General features: G+C 35.2%; 1 pseudogene; it reads right to left on the reverse strand.

Moving 5' to 3' along the window:
• Positions 1-17,176: 17,176 nt before the first annotated feature.
• Positions 17,177-17,567, reverse strand: LOC134363651 (large ribosomal subunit protein eL22-like; annotated as a pseudogene).
• Positions 17,568-19,103: the final 1,536 nt, after the last annotated feature.

The raw sequence follows: 19,103 nt of genomic DNA on the forward strand, positions 1-19,103 counted from the left end.
AAATGGGAGTATTTCATTCTTTTTTATGGCAGAGTAGTATTCCGTAGTGTATATATACCACAGTTTCCTTTCCAATTATACATCAATGGACATTTAGGTTGGTTCCATATCTTGGCTATTGTAAACAGAGCTGCGATGAACATGGGAATACATGCATCTCTTCGACATGATGATTTCCATTCCTCTGGGTATATACCCAGAAGAGATTGCTGGATCATATGGAAGATCTATCTGTAGTTGTTTGAGAAAGCTCCATACTGTTTTCCATAGTGGTTGTACTAATTTACAGTCCCGCCAATAGTGTAGGACTGTTGCCTTCTCTCCACAACCTCGCCAGCATTTGTTATTCACCATTTTTTGATTATAGCCAGTCTAACTGGAGTGAGGTGGTATCTCAATGTGGTTTTTTTTTTTTTTTTTTTAAAAGATGACCGGTAAGGGGATCTTAACCCTTGTCTTGGTGTTGTCAGCACCACACTCAGCCAGTGAGTGAACCGGCCATCCCTATATGGGATCCGAACCCGTGGCCTTGGTGTTGCCAGCACCGCACTCTCCCGAGTTAGCCACGGGCCGGCCCTCAATGTGGTTTTAATTTGCATTTCCCTCATGACTAATGATGTTGAGCATTCTTTCATGTATATGTTGGCCATTTGTATGTCGTCCTTTGAAAAATGTCTGTTCATCTCCTTTGCCCATTTTTTAATTGGGTCATTTATTTTTTTACTGTATAATTGCTTGAGTTCTATGTATATTCTGGATATTAATCTCTTGTTGGATGCATAGTTAACAAAAATTTTCTCCCACTCTGTAGGTTGTCTTTTCACTCTGTTGATTGTTTCCTTTGCTGTGCAGAAACTTTTTAGTTTGATATAATCCCATTTGTTTATTTTTTCTTTCACTTCTTGTGCTTTTGGGCTCATGTTCATAAAGCCTGTGCCCATACCTAAGTGCTGAAGCATTTTACCTATATTTTTCCTTACTAATTTTATAGTTTCAGGTCTTATACCTAAGTCTTTAATCCATTTTGACTTGATTTTGGTGTATGGTGAGAGATGCATATCTAGTTTCATTCTTCTGCATATGGACATCCAGTTTTCCCAGCACTGCTTGTTGAAGAGGCAATCTTTTCCCCAATGTAGATTTTTGTTGCCTTTGTCCAATATCAGATGGCTATAGGCCTGAGGAGTGATTTCTGGGTTCTCAATTCTACTCCCTTGGTCTGAATGTCTATTTTTATACCAGTACCATGATGCTTTGGTTACAATAGCTTTGTAGTATAATTTGAAGTCAGGTAGTGTTAAGCCTCCAGCTTTATTTTTTTTTTTGCTCAGGGTTGTTCGGGGTCTTTTGTTTTTCCATATGAAAGGTGAGATTGTTTTTTCCGTTTCTGTGAAGAATGTCATTGGTATTTTGATGGGAATTGCATTGAATCTGTAGATTGCTTTGGGTAGTATATACATTTTCACAATGTCAATTCTTCCAATCCAAGAGCATGGACTATCTTTCCATCTTTTCACATCTTCTTTAATTTCTTTCAGAAGTGGTTTGTGGTTCTCATTGTAGAGGTCTTTCACCTCCTTGGTTAAATTGATCCCTAGGTATTGTATTTTTTTCATGACAATTGTAAATGGGCTTACTTTTTTTATTTGTCTTTCTGTTAATTCATTATTTGAGTATATAAGTGCTACTGATTTGGGGGCATTTATTTTGTATCCTGCAACATTAAAGAAGTTATTAACAAGCTCTAGGAGTTTTTTGATAGAGTCTTTAGGTTTGTCTATATATAGTATTATGGCATCTACAAAAAGAGAAAGTTTGACTTTATCTTTTCCAATCTGGATTCCCTTTATTTCTTTCTCTTGCCTGATTGCTCTAGTTAGTACCTCCAGTACTATGTTGAATAGAAGTGGTGAGAGTGGGCATCCTTGTATTGTTCCTATCCTTAAGGGAAAGGCCTTCAATTTTTCCCCATTCAAAATTATACTGGCGGTGGGCTTGTCATAAATGGCTTTTATTGTGTTGAGATATTTTCCTTCTATACCTAATTTGTTGAGTGTCTTTATCATGAAAGGGTGTTGAATTTTGTCAAATGCTTTTTCAGCATCTGTTGAGATAATCATATCGTCTTTGTCCTTGAGTTTGTTGATGTGATGTATCACATTTATTGACTTTCATATGTTGAACCATCCTTGTATCCCTGGGATGAATCCCACTTGATCATAGTGTATAATTTTTTAAATATGTTGCTGTATTCTGATTGCTAGTACTTTGTTGAGGATTTAGCATCTAGGTTCATCAAGGATATTGGCCTGCAATTTTCTTTTTTTGTTATGTCTTATCTGGTTTTGGTATCAGAGTTATGTTGTCCTCATAGAATGAGTTTGGGAGAGTAGCTTTTGTTTCAATTGTTTGGAATAGTTTGAGGAGAATTGGTATTAACTCCTCTTTAAAAGTTTGATAGAATTCAGCTGTAAAACCATCTGGACCTGGACTTTTCTTTGTTGGACGATTGCTAATTACTGCTTCAATCTCCTTGCTTATTATTGGTCTGTTCAGGTTTTCTGTCTCCTCTTGGTTCAGTCTTGGTAGTTTGTATGTGTCTAGAAACTTATCCATATCTTCCAGATTTTCATATTTGTTGTCATACTGTTGTTTATAATAGTCTCTAATGATTCTTTGTATTTCTGTGGTACCAGTTGTAATGTCTCCCTTTACATTTCTGATTTTTGTTATTTAGGTCTTCTCTTTCCTTTTTTTTTTTTTTTTGTTAACCTAGCTAATGGTTTGTCTATTTTATTTATCTTCTTGAGAAACCAACTTTTTGTTTTGTTGATCTTTTTTATTGTTTTTTTGTTTCTCTATTTCATTTAGTTCTGCTCTGATCCTAATTATTTCCTTCCATCTACCACCTTTAGGTTTGAATTGTTGTTGTTTTTCAAGTTCTTTGAGGCATAGAGTTAGGTCATTTATTTGAAGTCTTTCCATTCTTTTGATAGAAGCATTTATTGCAATAAATTTGCCTCTTAGTACTGCTTTTGCAGTATCCCACAGGTATGATGTGTCTTTATTTTCATTAGTTTCTAGAAATTTTTTGATTTCCTGTTTAATTTCTTTTTGGACCCATAGGTCATTCAGGAGCCTATTATTTAGTTTCCATGTATTTGTATAGCTTCCAGCAATTTACTTATTGTTTGTTTCCAATTTTAGTGCATTGTGGTCTGAAAAGATAGTTGGAATGATTTTGATTTTTTAAAATTTGCTGAGTCTAGATTCGTGACCTAATATGTGGTCTTTCCTGGAGAATGTACCATGAGCCAATGAGAAGAAAGTGTATTCTTTAGCTGTTAGGTGAAATGTTCTGTATATATCTGCCAAGTCCAGTTGGTCTAGGGTATAGACTAAATGCTGTGTCTCTTTGTTGAGTTGTTGCCTGGAAGACCTGTTCCATACTGAGAGAGGGGTGTTCAGATAACCCTCTATTAATGCATTAGGATCTATTTCTTTCTAAGTGTATTTGCTTTATATATCTGGGTGCTCCGGTATTGGGTGCATACATGTTTATGATTGTTATGTCTTCTAGCTGGATAGATCCACTTGTCATTGTATAGTGTCCTTCTTTGTCTTTTTTGAAATGTTTTTTGGTTTAAAGTCTATTTTGTGTGATATAAGAATAGCTACTCCTGCTCGTGTTTGGTTTCCATTTGCATGGTATATCTTTTTCCATCCTTTCACTTTTAGTCTATGTGTGTCTCTACAGGTGAGATGTGTCTGTTGAAGACAGCGTATACTTGGATCTAGCTTTTTAACCCAGCTGTCTGCGTCTTTTGAATGGGGAGTTTAGTTCACTCACATTTACATTAGTTATTGACAAGTGTTGCTTAATTCCTGTCATTTAATTGCTTCTTGTTTAGGTGGTTTAAATATCTTTTGATCATTATTTCTCCTTTTATTTCTGTTCTTCAATGTTAGTTGGGAATTTAAGGTGTAATGATTTAGCTTCTTTCTCTTTCTTGCTGGCATTTCTGTTTTAACTGTGGATTTTGCCCTTTCTTCTGTATTCATGATGATGGTCACCATTATTCAGATTCCATATGAATGACTCCCTTGAAAATTTCTTGCAGAGCTGGTCATGTGGTGGTGAACTCCCACAACTTTTGTTTGTCTGGGAAATACACTATTTCTCCCTCGTTTCTGAAGGAGAGCCTTGCTGGGTAAAGAATTCTTGTCTGGCAGTTTTTTTCTTTTAGTATTTTGAATATTTCATTCCACTTTCTTCTGGCCTGTAGGGTTTTGGTTGAGAAGTCTGCTGTTAGTTTGATGGGGGTTCCCCTATAAGTGACCTGATGCTTTTCTCTTGCTGCTTGGAGAATTCTCTTTGTCTTTGAGCTTTGCGAATTTAACTATAATGTGTCTTGGGGAGGATCTTTTTGTCTGCTAATTCTATTGTCTGGGTCATCCTGGGATTGGTCTACATTGATTGCCTTTTCTCTTGAGTATGGGTCACATATTCATGTTTCCTTGTATGTCTACTAATTTTGAATTGTGTCCTTGATGTTATGAATGATGCATTTTAAATCAACTTAACAATAACCCACAACGCTCGGACCAACTTGAATGATGCATTTTAGACCTTCTTGATTCTTTTGTTCTTCAAAGGAGTATTTTTAATTTTCTTTTAATAGGCATTTAACTTGAATTTTAACGTTTGAACTGTAAACAGTCTTTATTTGTTTAGCCTTAAGTGGGCTGCTTGGAGTCTGCCCCTCATATGCTTAGTTCAGAGTCAGCCAGAGATTTGGGTAGAGTTAATACATGGAGTGGGACTTTCTGTCTGTTGGTTCTCTCCTTCCCACGATTTTCTTCCTCACTTTTCAGTGGCTGTGGCCACGTTGTATTTTGTCCTCTTGCCCATAAAGCCACTAAGACTCCAGATTTTCTGTCTGGGTTTTGTATACTTGGTGTGCTGACTAGGGTCCATCCTCAGTCAATGCCATTCCTCCTTCCAAATGCCAACCACTCTCCAGTGTCTGCCTGCTTTTTTGCTCTCAAGTGCTTCAGGTAATTTTTATGTTTTGTCCAGAGTTTACAGAGGTTGTGAGGGTTTGTGCAGTAGGAGCTACACCCATTTTTTTATTAGTCTATAGCATTTTCAGCAATCTTTCTGTAATATTTGCTTAAATAAGACATGTAAAGCTTTTTTTAAATTTAATACTTATTTCTCCCTTATCCCTGCTTATTTGACCCTCACAAAAACCTTGCAGTATAGACATTATCATTACTACCCTTTAATTGGGAAAACCAAGGTTCATAGAATAAGTAACTTGCTAAAGTTCACACATCAAATCTCAGGCTTTTTGATCTCAAGTCCAGTTTACTTTCTGTGGAACCATGCTGTCTTTATCCGATGAATAGGGTAAGTGACCATCAGTATTCTAGAGTTGACACTAAGTTATGCATGATTTTAAAATTATTGTGTTATTTATTTTTCCACAATACAATTTTAAAAAGTCTGGCCCAGCTATTTTTCAGCCTTAGCTCAGGGTAGGGCTGGAGTAATGTCACTATAGTTTGAGTAATCCAATTAAAAATATATGTAATGGGCTGACCTCGTGGCTCCCTCGGGAGAGTGCGGCGCTGGGAGCGCGGCGACGCTCCCGCCGCGGGTTCGGATCCTATATAGGGACAGCCGGTGTGCTCACTGGCTGAGCGCGGTGCAGGCGACACCAAGCCATGGGTTCTGGTCACAAAAAACCAAAAAGAAAAAGAAAAAAAATTTATGTAATGGGAAATAGTAATTGATGTAATGGAAAAAATAAATAGAAAATAAAATACATCTACCTCTAGAGCCTGAATATTAAATGCCCCCCCTCAAATCATGATTAAATATTCATTCTGTTCAACAAACATTTTCTCATTGATTTTATAGCCAAGGGATAAATGGGTAGGTCTTGATCAAATGTTTTGGCTAGTGGGCAAGCTCATAAACTGAACTTTTAATATCTAATGAATTTACTTTTATTCACTTTATCTCTTTGTTTTTTATATTGTTCTGTCATGACTTTATAGCACTTTTAAATCTCCCCAACTAAATTTTAAGCTGTTTCTAGATTCTGTGCACATAAAAGCCTTTTTGAAATTTAGAAAAAGCAGAGAAATAATTATGAGCAACACTCAAATGCATTTTCACATCTACTTTAAGTATGAATACCATGCTTCTCTTAGACTGAGTCTCAGTGGTTAGTGTGCATCAGAATTACCTGGAGAGCCTGTTAAAACAAATTGCTAGCCACCACCCCCAGAGTTTGTTTTCAGTAGGTCTTGGATGGGGCTTGAAATCTGTACATCTTCAGTTTTCAGGTGTTGCTGATGATGCTGGCCTCCCCACCCTACTTTGAGAATCACGGCTGTCTTTTGAAGGCTGGTTTCACTGTTTAATACCAGCCGGTTTCAAATAGCCACTAGAGGGCAATGGAACCACAGTCAAATTGAACATGCTGCTTAATCAGTTCCCTGTTTTATGCTGTCAAATATGTATTGCCACAAGAACAAAACCAAACATTAATTTCCTGCACTATTTCTTGAGGGTCATTCCTAATTGTAATAAAGAATAAAGCTTATCCTTGTAGTTGTGGGGGTCAGAGATATATAATGCATTTTAACTCTGGCTGATGCCCCGTTTAATGATCACAATAAATTCAAAGTTGGACTTTCATAGGTGAGCATTTGCACATATACCTAGTAGTCTCTGGGGTATATGAGTCATTTGTGGTTTCCCAAAGAGACTACATTTTCATGTTAGATCAGTTTGTTGTGGAGGCAATTCCATACATAAGTGGTATCTACTGTTTTAAAACATGTGCCTTTTATTTTGTAAAAGTGGCTTAAGTACTTTTAAAAATATTAATCTTAGTATATAATATACCTAAGTTTGCAGAATATAAAGATCACAGGGTATGGGGAATTTGAAGATTGCTTTCTCCTAAATAGTTGTGTTGATAGTAGAAAAGGACTAGAGAAAAATCAAAACTACATGTTTGAAGTGTCAAAGAACAAAATTACAAGAAATTTAAAGATCTCAATTGGTTTTATTGCAATTCTAGTACCCAGCAACATGTTATTCCTTAAAATAGAATAAATGTTCCTGTGAGCCAACCGGAAGAGGTGAGTAATACAGACAAAAAGAAAGAAAAAAAAAAAAAAGGCTGAAGAAAGCAGAAACAAAGAACAAAAAGTAGATTGGTCATTTCAAAGTCACTTTTCTTGTAAGGTAGTGACAGGAAGACAGAATAATAGAAAAATAACTGACTAGTTAATATCAAATACTTCAGGCTATCTCTTTTGTGTAAAGTTTATAGCAAAGGGAACTTCATTATCACACCTAATGAAACTTTAAATTGGCCTGTTTGGGAAATTGGCTGTTATCTCTTTCTCCTGATTTCTCAGGTCAGACCACAGTCTAAGTGACACAGAACTTAGCAGAGGTGAGTCCATTTTGATTTTTATTCTGGTCTTTTGGGACCTAGTACAGAAACTTAGTCCAAAACAATGGCTTCCTATAATTTTTATTTAACAGTGGAAATTTTGCTGTATTTTCTTTTTGCCTATCCTGGCACAGAATTTGAAGGCTGCCTTTGCTGTTGCTGTTCCTACTCTTTAAAAATTGTCTTTTGATTGGTAGAGTCTTAGACACATTTTTGAGTAGTCTTGATTTTTGGCTTGAGCCAGCAATTACTTTTTTTTTTTTTTTTTATAAAGATGACTGGTAAGGGGATCTTAACCCTTGGCTTGGTGTTGTCAGCACCATGCTCAGCCAGTGAGTGAACCGGCCATCCCTATATGGGATCCGAACCTGTGGCCTTGGTGTTGTCAGCACCATACTCTCCTGAGTGAGCCACAGGCCAGCCCAAAGCCAGCAATTCCTTTTCACTGTATTGTGGAAATTTTTATTTGAAACCTGAAGACCTGAATTGGATTTCTAGCCTTGACAGTATTACCTGGATGACCTAGATGAGTCATTTAATCAGTCTCAATTTCTACATATGCAGAATATGAATTATATTTAATAATGATAATATTGTCTCCTTGGGCTGTTGCTAAAAATCAATGAGATACTATATGTGCTTTGTAGATAGTGCTTTGTAGATTGTAACTATCCCTGAAAATTTCTATTTTTGACATTCTTCCACTTCTATGTGGTTTTTTAAACTTGATTTTGATGTTATTATATCTTTGAAAAATTACTCATACATGTATAAAATAGCAATAATCATAAATTTTGGAAAAAATTTGGAAACATATGACAAGTTTAATCCTTTAGCATTATAACATATTAGTTTTTCATTAGAATGTTGTCTGTTATTATTTCTGATATGTAGAACATATAATCTATAGAAACTGTTAAATACAACTAGTTAGTAATGAGATCAAGAATAAGGATTAAATTGCAAGTCATTTTCTGGCCTTTGGAAGTATGTTTGGATGTGTGTGTGTGATGTGTATACAAGCACCTCATTTCCCTTCTTCCTGATTCCAGTCCTAAGCAACGACTAATCTAACTTCCATCCTATAGATTTCCCTATTCTGAACATTCATGTTAATGGAATTATATAGGATGTGGTCTTTCATGACTGGCTTCTTTCACTTAGCTTAATGTTTTCAAGGTCTGTTTATGTCATAGTATGTATCAGTTCTTCATTTCTTTTTCTGGCTGAATAATATTGCATTGTATGAATGTGGCACATTTTGTTTCTCTAGTTGTCCATTGATGGACATTTGGGTTGTTTCAGCTATTTGGCTATTATGAATAATTCTGCTATAAACATTTGTGTGCAAATGTCTGTGCAGTTATGTGTTTTCATTTGTCTTGGGAGTAGAATTGCTGGGTCATACGGTAACTCTGTGTTTGAAAAACAGCCAGACTTCCAAAGCAGCTACACCATTTTATGTTCCCACCAGCAGAGTATGAGGATTCTTCCACATCCTCACCAACACCTTTCTGACTTTTTGATTCTAGAAATGCTAGTAGGTTTGAAATGGTATCACATTGTGGTTTTGATTTGTATTTCCTTGATTATTAATTATGTTGAACATCATTTTATGTGTTTATTATTGGCCATTTGTCTATCTTCTCTGGAGAAATATATTTCTATTTGTCTGTTTAGATCCTTTGCCCATTTTTAAATTGACTTGCCTTTTTATTATTGACTTGTAAGGACTCTTTATATATTCTAGATACAAGTTCCTTATCAAATGTATGATTTGCAAATATTTGCTCCCACTTCATGGATTGTCTTTTGACTTTCTTGATGGTATCTTCTCAAACACATAATTTTAATTTTAATGAAGTCCATTTTATCATTTTTTTCTTTTGCTGCTCATGATTTTGGTGTCATATCCAAAAAGTCCTTTGCCAAATCCAAGGTCATGAAGGTTTATTTCTATGTTTTCTTCTAAGAGTTTTATCTTTATGTTCTTAAATTTAGATCTTTGATCCATTTTAAGTTAATTTTTATGTATAGTGTAAGATGAGGGTCCAACTTTTTTTTTTTTTTTTGCTTATGGCTATTCAGTTGGTGGTCTTATCACCATTTTTAGAAAAGACTGTTCTTTCTCCATTGACTGGTCTTGGCACCCTTGTTGAAAATAAGTTGATCACAGATGTATGGGCTTATTTCTGGATTCTCAATTCTATTCCAGTGGTCCCTATGTCTATCCTTGTGTCAGTATCACACTGTCTTGATTATTGTTGCTTTGTAGTAAGTTTTGAAATTGGGAAGTGTGATTCCTCCTGGTTTATTGTTCCTTTTCAGGATCGTTTTGATTGTTTTGGGCTTTTTGAAATTCTGTAAGTTTACAATTAGTGTTTCAATTTCTACAAAGAAGTTGGCTGGGATTCTGATAGGGATTGCATTGAATCTGTAGATGATTTTGGGGAATATTGCCATTTTAGCAATGTTAAATCTTCTGGTCCATGAGCACAGGATGTTATTTCATTTATTTAACAATGTTTTATAGCTTTCAGAGTATAATTTTTCACTTCTTTTGTTAAATTTTTTTCTAAGTTTTTTTTTTTTTTTTTTTGCTGCTATTGTGAATGGAATTGTTTTCTTAATTTCATTTTCAGGCTTGCTGGTTAGCTCGGTTGGCTAGAGCAAAGTCTTGTAACACCAAGGTAAAAGGTTTGGATCCCTGCACTGGCCAGGCACCAAAAAAAAAAAAAAAGTTTTATTTTCAGATTGTTCATTGCAAGTGTACAGAAATGCAGTTGATTTTTGTATATTGATCTATATCCTGTAGTCTTGCTGAACTTATATATGTTATAAGAGTTTTTTAGTTTTTCATTTTATTTTATTTATTTTTTGCCTAATGCCATTACTAAAACCTTCAGTACAACGCTGAATAGTAGTGAGAGTGGACATCCTTGACTTGTGTCTCATTTTAAGAGAAATCATGCAGTCTTTCATTATTAAGTATGATGTTAGCTGTGCATTTTTATAGATGCGCTATCAGACTGAGGAAGTTCTCTCCTATTCCTAGTTAAATGAATGTTTTTATCATGAAGGGGTGAAGGATTTTTAAAAAATTCTTTTTCTGTGTCTGTGGAGATAATCATGTGAATTTTGGTTTTTATTTTACTTACATGATATATTAATTGATTTTTGGATGTTAAACTAACCTTGAATTCCTGGGATAAATCCTACTTGGTCATGGATCTTCTTTTTCATCTCCTGGTACTTTTTTTTATGTGCATGTTGGTGTTCTTAATGGTGTTCCACATTTCTGTGAGAGTTTATTTTTCTTCATCCAGTTTTTCCTCTTCTTCAGCTTGCATAATCTTTGATCAATCTATTTCGAAGTTCACTAATTCTTTATTCTGCCAGTTGAAATATACTGTTAAGCCCCTCTAGCAAATTTTGTATTTCAGTTATTGAACTTTTCAACTCCAGAATATCAATTTGGTTCTGTTTTACAATTTCTATTTCTTTATTAATATTCTCTGTTTGATATAATATTGTTGATATATATTTTTTTACTTCTTTAATCATGCTTTCTGGGCTGGCTGTTTAGTTCAGTTGGTTAGAGTGCAGCCTTGCAACACCATGGTCAAGGGTTTGGATCCCCATACTGGCCAGCTGCCAAAAAAAAAGTCTTTTAATCATGCTTTCTTTTATTTCTGTGAACATGTTTTTATAATGGCTACTTTGAAATCTTTTTCGGTTAAATCTGACATCTGGTTGCTCTCACAGGCAGTTTGTATTGCCTGCCTTTTTATTATTTTTTTCTTCTGGAGAATGGGTCATAATTTTGTGTTTCTTTGCATGCCTTATAATTTTTTGTTGGTAACTGGACATTTTAGATAATATACCTGCTCTGGGTACTGGTCCCCCTACTCTGGGGCTTTGTTATTGTTATTTGCTTGTTTATCTGTTTAGAGATTGGCTGGATTATTTTAGTAAAGTCTCCCCCTCTGTCCTTCCTGCTCTGTGTCCCCTACTCCCATAGTGTTAAGCCTCTGATGTTGCTCCTCAGGGAGGCACAGCTTTGAATGACAGCAGCACTGGTAGGGCTCCCTCCCACTTTTTTTGATATGATGCTGTCCAGATAATGTGGAATCATGGATGTTCTGCTCTCAGTTCAGTTCTTCCTAAACACTGCCCTGTGATACAATGGCAACATTTTTTGCCTTTCACAAATAATAGATGTATTTAGACATAGTTTTTAAAGTCAGCTTGATGACATAATTTCTTTGGTTTAAGATTAAAGTAGCTCAACAGCTAGCCTTTTAAGTTGTCTCTCAACCTCTGTTTACATTATCATCAATAGCCAAGCCAACAGGTTTGGGCAGTGCAGTTATAAAGTAATAGCAGAGCTCTGCATGTGTGACCTTACCATACTGGCACTTCACATGGAGCTGCCTGGCTGGTCTAGAGGCAAATCTCAGAAGTGCTGGTCTATGTTACTTGTGATTACTTGGGATGAATTATGTAGAGGTATGTCTACCAACCTGTGACAGGCAGAGATCCTTCAGTTCCCACTACTAAACAGTGATGTGTAAACAAAATCAGCAGAAGCCATTTAGAGCTTTATTATACAGGAAAATGTAAAATTTCTATTTCTATCACAAAATATACTCAAATATCTTAAAGGAATCATGTGTCATTCTCTCTATGAGGGAAGAGATCCTTTGTCTACATAGGAAGCAAAACTAAGTCTGTTAAGTACTTATAACAAGAAAGGGTTTAAAATAAAAATAATTTGAATAATTTTGGAGATATCGATGAGACATAATTCTTGGGTTTTGTAATATACTATCATGCTAATCACTGAGATCTGATTTTTCTATATATTTTACTGGATTTAGATAATCAAATGTCAAGAAGATTTCCTTCTCTTGGCTATAATATGCAAATACCTATTTGCATCAAATGCCTTATTCTTCCTTTTCATGCTAAGTAGCACTAGGACTGTACAGGGACTTGCAAAAGTCTATATAGTAAAAAGTATTCCCAATTTTCAGTTGAAAATGGATTTATTGTTTTGCCAGAATTGTCTTGACAACTGTTTTCTTTTTGGTAGCAAAGAATGCAAGCTTTTAGCATGGAATTTTTCTTTTCTTTTTTTTTTTTTTTAGCATGGAATTTTTCAAACAGGTTAGGTCCATGCAATATGCAGCTGAATGCACATTGGGCCAGGTATATTAGGAATTATTTAAAGGACCACTTCTTAGGAAATAACAGCTATTTGAGAAAGAGGGTGGAGAGAGAAAAGGAAAGAAAAAAAATAAAAAGGAATAATTCTTCTAAGGACGTAGTTCAGTCATGGGATATATGCAGGTGAATATTTTTCCCTTTTGTTGTGAGAAATGTTTAAAAATCATATGTGTGGCAGATCATGCATCATGCTTGACCTTGTCATTTTAATCCAATAGTACATAGAAAACAAATGTTTTTTTTCTTTGAAGGTATGGTTATGACATCTTGCAGAATTATTTTCAGTAAGTTAAATTAAAGATAATAAGCTATTTCTTCTTGTTTTGACTACTGTCATTATATAGAGGGGACAGCATTCTGTGGACTTGTTTTAATTACCCTATTAGTGTTCACCATGACATCTGGTGGCATTGGTGAGCTCACCTGATGGACCACAAAAAACTCTGAGTTATGAACCCATAATTGGGTTTCCAATAAACATTTGTCAAAATAATGTATTATTCAAGCCAAAGCCTTCTTTATTTATTCATATAAAAGAGCACTTAACTTTCAACAAAGAATTGCCTATCATCAAAAACACTCTATAAATGAATCAGATTTATAAAGACATGGTTCGAGAGGGTGACTGCTCAAAGACTACAGCTTATGTTAACTCTTTAGAGGACTTGGTGTACTAACTTGTTTTTACTATATTCTTTCATATTTTTAATTTCAAATAATGTATATTTTAACATTCACACTTTAAGTTACTTGTTGCAGAATGAATAATGACCTTTAAAAATAATTATTTAATTATCAAACTAGCATGTCTTTATCAGGCATCATTCTATAGCTATTTCAAATTCTGTTAGGACAACATATTTTTATATATTAGTCAATTTACTTTTAAGTAAGAACAAAAATACAATGACCTCAAACTGCTTTGTAAAGTGGTAAGACTACTGATAATATTCATCTATTTTACCTGTCAGCTTGTTAACTGATTACTTTTGTTTCTCCTGTTGGAGTAAATAAGACATGTCATTTATATAGCTTATGTATCTTGGAGACTTCACACTTGTAGAGTGCATTATTACAAAGCACTTTATGAGGTATTATTTTAAAACTTAGTAGTCACTATTCCCTTTATGTTTAAAATATGCATAACATAAAATTTACCATTTTAACTATTTTTAAGTGTACAGTTCAATGTCATTAAGCACATTCACAATTATACAACTATCAACACTATCCATTTCCTGAACTTTTTTTTTTTTTTTGTCTTTTTCGTGACCAGTAAGGGGATCGCCCCACACCGCGCTCAGCCAGTGAGCGCACCGGCCATTCCTATATAGCATCTGAACCCGTGGCAGGATGTCGCTGTGCTCCCAGCGCTGCACTCTCTGGAGTGCGCCACGGGGTCGGCCTTCCTGAACTTTTCTTAAAGAATTTGTCTATTTCATCTAAATGATCAAAATTTTTTTGCTTAAAATTTTTTTATAATGGTCTTATTTTCTTTTAAGTGCCTGTAGGATCTCAGTGATTTTCTTTCTTTTAATTCAAATATTAGTAATTGTCTTTTTTCTTTCTCTCTCTCTTTTTTAGCTAGAATTTTTTTCAATTCTATTGAACTTTTCAAAGAACTCTCATATTTTGTAAATTTTTTTCTTTTGTTTGTCTTTTATTTTATTGTTTTTTACTTTTATCTTTATTATTTCTTTTCTCCTAATTACTTTGAGTTTAATATGCTGTTCTTTTTCCTAGCTGGATGCTTAGACAATGGACTTTTAAACCTTTCTTCTTTTCTAATATACTTAAAGCTATAAATTTCCTTCTAAGCCTTTGCGTTAGATGATCCCGCAAATTTTGATGTGTTGTGTTCTCATTTTCCTTTAGTTCAAAATATTTTCTAAGTTCTCTTATGATTTTTTTTCTTTGACTTATGGATTATATAGAAATGTATTGTTCAGTCTCCCCATATTTTGGAGTATTTCACATATCTTTCCAGTATTAATTTCTATTTTAATTCTATTGGGGTCCCAGAATATAATTTGTGTGATTCTATTTTTGTTAAATTTATTGAAACTTGTTTTGTGGTATTAAACTTACTGAGACTAGAGCTGGTTGGTTAGTTCACTTGGTTAGTGTGGTGCTGATAACTCCAGGTTCAAGGGTTCAGATCCTTGTACAGGCCAGCTGCCAAAAAAAGAGAAAAATTTACTGAGGCTCATTTTGTGGCCCAGTGTATTATCTATTTTGGTGAATTTTCCATGTGTATTTGAAATGATGTTTATTCTGCTGATGATATGATGCAGTGCTCTGTAAGTGTCAGTGGGGTCAAATTGGTCAATTGTATTAGGTCTTCTTTATCCTTACTGATTTTTTTCCTACTATTTCTATCAATTATTGAGACAGGAGTGTTGAAATCTGTGACAATAGTGAACTTGTCTATTTCTTTTTTTAGTTGTGTCAGTTTTTGCTTCATGTATTTTATTTTATTCATATTTTTGGCAGCTGGATCAAGTCTGGGACCACTTTATGTATTTTATTTTTATTTACTTGTTTATTATTATTTTTTCTCTGTGTTAGCCACTTTAATGTAAAATATGATTTTTTTCTCAATTACAAGAGTTCAAAAAAGTATAGAAAAACCAATGAGTTTCAATTTATTACAAATTTTAAAATCTGAGACTGATTAAAACAAAAACTTACATGCTAATTTCTGCCCAGGGCTAATTTTTTTTTTACAACCAAACTAAAAATTACTACATGGGAACATCAATGCAACAAACAAGCAAAATTTGCAAACCTAAAAACTTATAGCTAATAATCATGGTAAGGGACATAGCCAAAGAGCAGCTGATGCCTCAGCTAAGTTTGAAAGAAATCCTGCCTTCTGTGAGGGCAGAGAAGAAATGTGCAAACAATTCTGCCCCAAGAAATTTGCATAAAAATGGGAAAATGCTAGAGCCTTTACCACAAATGAAATTGCAAAGCCTCCACATGTCAAACTCAATCCAAGGAGCACCAAATTTTAAATTGGAGCCAAGGTAGGACTTGGAACATTTCGACTATGTGATTCACAGAGCACAAGAATTTAGGTGTGGAAATCAGCTGTAGGCAAGCTCTTTAAAAACATGAGTTTTATACACCATAATTATAAAACAAAGCAAACATTTCTGTAGTACTGTTTGGATTTCAGAAGAGCACCATAAGGCATCAAGGTCTCTTTCAAAGTCATGCTTAGCAACAATTACATCTTCCCAGCCTTAGTAACAACCTTTCACAGTTCTCTAGCCTCTGCACATGTTGGCACAGAATCCCAAGATGAGGCCTCATTTTCTGCCCCAGTTTCTTGCAGGCACACCACTTTCTGTTTGCAGAATGAGTTTTGACACTAAATTCAGTCATGGCCTAAGTGGCATGGAAGCAGCTATTTCCTGGGTATCTCCCATCTCCTCGGCAATCACGTCTCCTTCATGCCACCCTCCGTGAAAGACGCCAGAGCTCTCAGTATCAAAGGCTTTCCGTCACTGGGAAACACACAGGAGGCCACGACAGGAAGCTCTATTACTCCTGTCTCCAGCTCTCTGTGCTGGAAGCTAAAGTGACAGTTTGTTGCAAAGACTTGTAGAAGCAATTATTTACAAATTCACTTTTGTACACATTTACTTAATTTAAAACCTGGGATTTTTATAGTAATTCTCCAAACCCTTTAGTGAAGGGTAGCAGAATATGCAGCAATGCTAAAGGAGCACATTTTATTTCTGTAGGAAGAAAAAGGATTAGCACACATATTTGTGTGCATTGAGTAATTTGTAATCAGAAAATGAAAATAAGATAAATGCCCCAGAAAACTGCATTTTATTGATACTGCCATTTTCCCACAAGAGAAGCTCAGAAAGAAGTTGCCTGTTTTGCTTTTAATGAATGACAGAAGTCCCACATTTGTATTCCTGAATCTTTGAGAAAAGTGTACATTGACTGTCACACTTTTAAAAACAAAATTGTGACTAACCAAGGCTCACACCTCCACTCCCTTATCTACTTGTTCAAGGTCAAATCACTGTCAGTTCCCTTAGCCTTCTCCTTCTATTTTGGTATCACTACCATGAGAACAGAAATTTCTAAGAAGGGCCGGCCCTGTGGCTCACTCGGGAGAGTGTGGCACTGGTAGCGCTGAGGCTGTGGGTTTGGATCCTATATAGGATGGCTGAGCGTGGTGCAGACCACACCATGCAGAGGGTTGCGATCTCCTTACTGGTCAGAAAAAAAAAAAAAAAAAAAAAAAAAGAAATTTCTAAGAATAACCGTAATTACAAATAGGTGAGTGGTAGCCCAAGTGAAGCCCTTTACTGTTACTTCCAATGTTCTGTTCAATCCACACTGCAGAGATACAAGGATAAACTACCATTTAATTACCATTTTGGTTCCCAAGTTTTATTCAAGAACTCATACAAAATATTCCAGATAAATGAGTTTTAATCCTAATCTTCCTCCTCTTCTTCATCCTGGTTAATCTGGAAGTGACCTAATTCATAACTCCCTTTGCTGTTAGTGACTTCATGCAACCAATCACATAGATTATTCTTCTTAAAATCGTTTTTGGTGAGATAGTTCAAATACCTTTTGGAAAAAGGCACCCCAGAATTTACATGATCTTGCTCTTGCTCCTTTCAATGGTTACAACCCCTCCACCAAGATTCCCAGCTTTTCCATTCACTTTGATTCTTGGAGAAACTGCTCAAAATTGGCAACATCCATGATTCCATCTTCTACAGGGTGGGTGCAGTCAAGGGTGAACTTTAATACTTGCTTCTTTTTTTGCCTCGCTTGGTCACAAGCTTTTTTCATGGGTTCCACGGTGGCCCACTTCATGTATTTAAAGCCCTGTTATTAGGTGTCTGCATATTTATGATTATTGTGTCTTTTTGGTGAACTGATCCCTTTATTATTATGAAAAGTTTCTCTCTACTGCTGGTAACATTTTTCTGAAGTCTGCTTTGTCTGATGTTTATATATCTGGCTTTCTTATGAACAGTTTTTGTGTGGCATATCTCTTTTCATTTTTTTATTTTTAACATATCCAGTGTCTTTAATGCAAGTTTCTTGTAGACAACATATAGTTGGGTCTTGCTTTTTATTGTCTGCTAGTCTCTGCCTTTTAATTGGAGTCCTTAGACCATGTACATTTAATTTATTTTTTTATTATATTTGGGTTTAAATCTACCAATGTGTGTTTTTTTATTTGTACTATCTGTTCTTTGTTCCTTTATTTATTTATAAATAAATAATTAATAGACTTTATTTTTTAGTACAATTTTAGATTTACAGAATAATTAAACTGATAGTACATAGAATTTCATGTACTCACCCCTCCAGTTTTCCCTATTATTAACATCTTACGTTAATGTGGCACATTTGTTATAATTAGTGAACCAATATTGATATATTATTATTATTAACTGTAGTCCATATTTTATATTAAGGTTCACTCTGTGGAGTATAATTTTATTTTTTTATTAGTATATTCATTGTTATGAATCATACTTATTCTTTATGCTCCTTATCCAATCTCACCCCATCCTCCTCCCCCTCCCTTCTCTAATAACTGTAGATTTATTCTCTCCTTCTGATAGATTAACTGTTTATCTGTTGATTTGTTGCCTAGTGATCTTTCCAGTACTAAGAGAGGTGTGTTCAGGTTCCCCACTATTATTGTATAGCAGATGCTTCTTCTTATTCTGGAGTGTGCTGCCTCAGGGCTCTGGTGGGGTCCTGGGGTGGCAGCAGGAACAGTGTGCCTGGTTGCAGCTGGGTTCAGCTTCCCGCGGCTCAATGCCGTAGGACCCTGGCAGGGCCCCAGGGTGGCAATGGCAGCATGCCTGGGTGTGGCTGGGTTTGGCTTGCCCCCAGTTTTATGGGTTTTTGACAAATGCATAATGATGTGTATCCACCATTACAGTTTCATACTGAATAGTTCCACCAACCTGAAAATCCTCTGTGCTTCACCCATTTATCCCTCTTCTTCCTTCCTCAAAAGCCTTGGTAACCATTGATATTTTTACTGTCGCTGTGGTTTTGCCTTTTCCAAAGTGTCAAATAGTTGGAATCATACAGTAGATAATTTTTCAGACTGGCTTCTTTCACTTAGCAATAGACATTTAAGATTCCTCCATGTCTTTTTCTGGCCTGCTACTTCATTTCTTTTTCTTAGTAATATTCCATGGTATGGATGTACCATAGTTTGCTTATTTACCTGCTGAAGGACATCTTGGTTGCTTCTAGGTTTTGGAAATTATGAATAAATTTGACATAATATTCATGTGAAGGTTTTTGTGTGGGCATACATTTTCAACTCAATTGTGTAAGTAGCTAGGAGTGTGATTTCTGGATCATATGGTAAGACTATGT

This window comes from Cynocephalus volans, chromosome 15 (genome assembly GCF_027409185.1).
Source record: "Cynocephalus volans isolate mCynVol1 chromosome 15, mCynVol1.pri, whole genome shotgun sequence".
NCBI lineage: Eukaryota > Metazoa > Chordata > Mammalia > Dermoptera > Cynocephalidae > Cynocephalus > Cynocephalus volans.